This window comes from Diospyros lotus, chromosome 8, assembly GCF_014633365.1.
Source record: "Diospyros lotus cultivar Yz01 chromosome 8, ASM1463336v1, whole genome shotgun sequence".
NCBI lineage: Eukaryota > Viridiplantae > Streptophyta > Magnoliopsida > Ericales > Ebenaceae > Diospyros > Diospyros lotus.
The window spans coordinates 11,082,339-11,088,666 of NC_068345.1; positions in this window are offsets into that span (position 1 = coordinate 11,082,339).

The window sequence follows — 6,328 nt, forward strand, 5'->3', positions numbered from 1 at the left end:
TAATTTTGCATTTTCCTTAAATCTTATCCACTACAGTAACTGAATTTACAAGCGAGAAAAAAGACTAAAGTTTTGGTCAATTTGACTATACTAAGCTCTTGGAGCTTTCTTCAACCAAGACAATGCTTCATTTAACCAAGACAATCCTTTAAACAGTAGCTTCAATCACAAATCCTGGATTGCTCAAACACAAACTTCCCCTTTTACATGGCACTAGGGAATAAACCTTGAGTTCACCATGGTACTTGTAGAATGTCAATCGTAAAATTACAAATGGATATAGGTTGCCATGGTACTTGAGTTTACCATAGTACTTGACAATTGTAAAATTACACAGGAATTGCTCTCTTTGTCATGTGGTCCCTCCCAATTTGTTTGTTTCTTCAATGGTTATGTTGTGAGTGGGTATAGGTTTCGTGTAGAATGTCATGACAAAGGATTTAGAACACAAAATTGTGGGGTGGTTGTGAGTGGTGACATTTGGTTTGAAATGGGAAATATAGATTACTATGGAATCTTAACTGAGATTATTGAGTTGCAGTATCTTGGTGGTAGAAGGGTGGTATTGTTTCGTTGTAAATGGTTTGATGTGCATGATAAGGAAAAGAGGGCCAAAGTATATGAGTTTGGTTTCACCACTATAAATTGTGATCGCTTCTTAAAGACAAATGAGCCATTTGTCTTGGCATACCAAGCATTTCAAGTGTTTTATGCCATTGACACTATCAACAGAGGTTGGCAAGTTGTTGTGAAAACACAATTACGTGATTCTTATGACTTGCCTTTACAAATGGATAACAGTTGTGATGAGATGGATAATGTTAGTGAAGCATATCAATAAGAGGAATCATTCAATTATAAAGAGGCAAATCCCATTTCAACTACAATAGACAATGAAATCAATTGGGCAAGGGAAAATGTGGAGCCAATGGTGGTTGAAGTGGCAATTAAAAGAAAGAAAAGAAAAAGAAGATGTTAGAAAATTCATTTTATCTTTCATAAAGGTAAGCTATTATATATATAAGAAAATATCCTTTAAAACCTTTTTTTTCTTGGCACTTTAATATATTCTATGTATTATTTTTAAATCAAAATATATTTTTTTGGTCCTACTCCAAGTTTAAGTAAAAGATGCAAAAGATCAAAGCTAGAAAAGGGTTGCCATCCAAGGCAAACAAGTTTATAGCCCCAGGTGCATTGTGTAATACCCAAGAAATTCTAAAGGACTCAAGAGTAATTTATCTTAGGGAAAAAAGGGAATTCAGATAAATGGAGGGTATAAGGGTAATTTATTACCATATGAATGATTGAATCGACTATAGGGAATGCCCTGAAGCTGAGATGCCAAAGGAAAATGATATGGCTTTGATGAGTATATCGAGATATAATTTATGGCATCAAAAGAAATTGGATGGGGAATAGTTTTCGGTACAGCTAAAATGTAGCTGCCATTTAAGCTGCAAAATTGAATCATTGTAGGAGACTCCCGGGAAGTCAACAGAAGCTTGATGGGACTTCAATTTTTCATAAGGAACAACCCTTCAGCAGTTTTAAGAAGAAACAAAAGGGTTTACGGCCAAAATGAAGATTCAAGCCTAAGTACAGTTTTTCGAATTTATGGAGGAAGGTTGAAATGATGTTTTTTCGGAATCTTCGGGGGTCAAATGGAATTCTTATGACTTGAGGGTCTTAAATGAAATTATGGAAAGTTGAGGGGCTATGTGAAATGAGCCAAAATGAGAATGCCAAAACATGGAAGGGCCAAAGTGCAAATAAGGAAAAGTTTGGCCAATGGGATTCGACTAGCAGCATGGCCGGTCGGTGATGGCCGATTTGGACCACGAGGTTGCACGAGAGATGGTCGGGGGAGGCTTTTTGATAAAGGCATGGGCCGACAATGGCCATGGCTGTATGACCTGTAACAGCAGATCTGAGGCTAGGGACCAAGGCAAAAGACTTGTAATGAACTTGTGGCTAACATACCGAAGAAGCTTGTAGGCTGTCTTGCGGTATGGGTCTGGGACCTAAGGGTCTAAGTTGCTTAGTAAACTGCCAAGGAAACGGTCAGATGCTAAAGTTTAAGTAAAACAGTGAATGTTATGGTTTGACTAGGATCCAAGTTCCAAGGGACCGGAGCACTGTGATAGGATCCCTAATTGTCTATGAAAGGATTGGAAGTTTTTGTGGTTGACAAACTGTTGTCAGGGGTTCGAAGAAGGGGACTCTCTGAAATAATTGTCTATGATAGGACTCGAGAGAGTCAAATGTGAATGTCTTGGCGGATGCAAGGAGAGCTTGTGATAACTCAAAGGATCGGGTTGTGTGTTAATGACCGAATGATGGTGTGTGGATCACGCCAAGGCACAGAATGGACTACCTGATGTATGACTTGAAGCTAGCAGCTGTGGCATGTGCTCTCGAAGTTATGGAGCCACTACCAGAATGATGGGACATTTTGATGTGCTCACGAACCACGAGGAGTCTGAGGTATGAGTTCTCGCAAAATAAGCTGAACGAGAGGTAGCGACGGTGGATGGAGTTCCTAGAGGACTATGACTACACTACTTCATATCACTGGGGCATGAGAGTGAGGTGCCGATGCAAGACCTGGTGGATAGCTGTGAGCGTCAGATGTTGGAGGCTTGTTGGCCTGCTAAGTGTAGTGCCAAATGAATCGTCTGTTTTTAGTGCTAGCCTGGTTGTTTAGCTGGATCTGGTGAATAAGACACGAAAGGCATATGTGGTTAACGAGTGTACTTGTCTATGATTGATGATTATGGCCAGCCCAAGGGTTATGATTTTTGAGATGCGATAGGGCATTCTTAAAAGTTTCGGGGTAGTATGTGTGTGCCTAAAATGTTGGAAGATGTGTGGTCGTCTGTTAAAAGAGTCACAATAGGAAATTCTGTAAATGACATGGTATGCTTATAGGCATTGGACGTGTAAGGCATGCAAACCGAGGTGTTTGTCAAGGATCAAATAGATATTTGATTTGAGATGTTCAGATAATGAGCTATGTTATGTCTTAGTTACTTGAACGATCGGATGAAAATTTTGAGGATGAAATTTGTTTAAGAAGGGGTGAATGTAATACCCGAGAAATGGAAGGTATAAAGGTAATTTATTACCGTATGAATGACCGAATCGATTGTAAGGAGTGCCCTAGAGCCAAGATGCCAAAGGAAAATGATATGGCTTTGATGAGTATATCGAGGCATCATTTATGACATCAAAAGAAATCGGATCAGGAACGATTTTCGATACAGCTAAAATGCAACTGCCATTTAGGCTGCAAAATTGAATCGTTGTAGGAGACTTTCGGGAAGTCAATGGAAGCTTGATGGAGCTTCGGTTTTTCATAAAGAACAACCCTTTAGCAGTTTCAGGAAGAAACGAAAGGGTTTACTGCCAAAATGAAGATTCGGGTCTAAATGTAGTTTTCCAAAATTACGGAAAGGAGGTCGAAATGATGTTTTTTCGGAATCAAATGGAATTCTTAGGACTTGAGGGTCTTAAATGAAATTATGGAAAGTTAAGGGGTTATATGAAATAAGTCAAAATGAGAAAGCCAAAACATGGAGGGGCTAAAGTGCAAATAAGGAAAAGTTTGGCCAATAGGATTCGACCAGCAGCATGGCTGGTCAGTGATGGCCGATTTGGACCACAAGGTTGCACGAGGGATGGTCGGGGGAGGCTTTTTGATAAAGCCATGGGCCGACAATGGCCATTGGGTTGGCCGAAAAATGGAGAAAATCGACCAAAAGTTCGATCGGATGGTCACTCACCTGCAACTCGCTTTTATCGTCAAATAAGGCTCATTAAAGGTCGATCCAGGGGAGGTTGAGATGCCTTAGGGGTCGGGTTAAGCAGCCAAGAACATTTCATTGCTAGATTTTGGCTATAAATAGTCGAGAGGTGGCCGAGGGTTTTGGAAGTTTGGAGCTTCAAATTGCTCCACTTTTTGAACGAATTGAGGGTTGAAATTAAGGGGCTTTTGTTGCCCATAGCCTGAGGATGGTTTCTCGAAAGTTAGAAGCATTTTGGTGGAGGTTTCATGGCGTTTCTATGCCCACCGGAGTTAGGAGGCGGACGATCGAGCCGAAGCTTTAGCCGGTCTGTTGAAGGCCTTCCAAAGCTTCTTTTAGGCGGCAAGTGATGCATATGGATCAATTAAAGAAGGAGAAGAAACTGGTGGAGAGAACCAACATCGACGGTTAGCCGTCGCCGAAGAAAATAACCAGCGCGTGGGGCACACGCGTTGGTCAACTTGTGCAACCCATGCGCCAGCGTGTGAGGGCACGTGTAGGTTTCAAAAATTTTGGAAAAAATGTCCAAAAATCCAAAAAAATATTCTCTCAAGGGTTGTGCAAAAAGGTTTAGATTTGGCCTTCCTGATATCTCGATTTCCCCAATGATCAGTCTCGTTTTGAGTGAAAATGATGCATTAAGGTATGTTCAGTAATTTTTCTTTGAGGTTCTTAAGATATTATGAATTGTTGTGGAAAGAGATTTGAGGAAATAGTCTCGAGGGTATTTATTTGGATTTTTAGAAAGGAAAATGGAAGAAACTAAAGGAAAATGGGAAGAAATTGTAGTATGGAGATATTTTGTGATAAAATATCATTTATAGGATGGATGTGCTCAAGGAATAATGATTGGTGCAACTTTTGAGGGTTTACACGTAAATCGAGGTTTGGCACGTAAATCTAGGTGATGTGCATTTTTTGAGGTGTCCTGATCTTTGGGCAAAGGTGCATGTTATTTATGAATGCTATGATCATTTTGTCTTATTGCATGGAAAGTCGTGATGTTTTCACGGCACGATATTATTGTCATATTGATATTTGTGCATGGGAATGGGATGTTGCCCTGATAGTGTAGTCGTAATTCCCTAAGAGCAATTGATGGAACAACGTTAAGCTTATCTTGCAGAGATTCAGGATTCTACCTGGGGTTCTATTGTAATACCCAGGAAGTTATTAAGAGTATAAATGATTTTTAAGGAAGGGTATAATTGGAATTAGCAAAAGAATAAGGCTATATGGCACATTAACGCAGTTTTAGACGATCAAATCAGTCGGAGGGAGTAACCCGGACCTTAGATAGCTAAATAAAATTGTACAGTATCGACAAGTGATTCGAATTATGATTTTTAGTGATGAAAGAAGTGGGATCGGGAACAGTTTTCGGTACAGCTGTCGATCGGGCTGAGAAAACTGAATCGACGTAGGAAACGTCCAGAAGATCAACGGAGCGCGTCAAGGACTAGTATTTAATGTGTAGAACAACCCTTAAGCGATTTCGGGTTGAATCAAATGGATTTAAGGTCAATTTGACCAATCGGGCCTAAGTGCAATTTTCTAATTTTACCCGAGGGAGGTCAAAACGGTAATTTTTTAGGAGTTTCGAGGGTCTAATGAGATGTACTAAACTTGCGGGACATGGTGATATAATTAGATTTATTAGGAGTGTTAAGGAAGGGGCCAAATTGAGAATTGATGAAATCAGGGGGGCTAAAGTGCAAATTAACAAAAGCTGCACAGTGTGAACGCAAGAAGGATTTCGGCCGCCGCCTTCCGCCGCACGTGGAGGTCGTTTCAGGCGATGGGACGGCCGAGGGTGGTTCGGGGGAGGTAGTATCCGGCGCTAGGAAGCTTGTAAGCCAAGCCTCGATCGCTGATTGGCCGGAAATGGGCCGGAGGTTCGCTATAAAAACCTAGGTTTTGGCCGAAAATTAACATTCAAATTTCTCGCGATGGGGAGCAAATTGAAGGGAGTGGTTAAGGGGCTTTTGCTCCTTACATCGATTAGAAGGGTTCTGGAGCATTTGGAGCATTTTCGTCAAGGTTTGGAGGTTGTTCGAAGAAGCGAGGCGGTCCGCCTTGCCGGACCTGCAACTGGCCGTTTGGGCCATTTTCCGGCGAGCTTTCGGCCTAAAAATGGTGCCGTTGGGATCGACTCACCGAGGGCTTGAAGGGGGTGTGCTCAGATCGATCATCGGAGGGGTCGTCGCCGGCGGGTCTTGAGGAAGAAGACGACGCGCGTGGCTGCACACGCCAGCCTCCACGCGCAGCCACGCGCAGGGCGCGTGAGAGCGCGTGCGAAGGGCTATTTTGGTAATTTTAATTCCAATATTTTTATTTAATTATTCTAGGAATTATTGTGTTGAAATATTTCGGAAAATAGTTGAAGAAATAATTATTTTGGAATTAACGAGGAGAAAGTTGGGAGAAAATAGAGAAAATTATGGAAAATTGAGGAAAATGGATTTTAATGCTTCCTTAATTAAATATGGTGTTTAGGAAGTATTATGGCTTGAGGTTAAGTA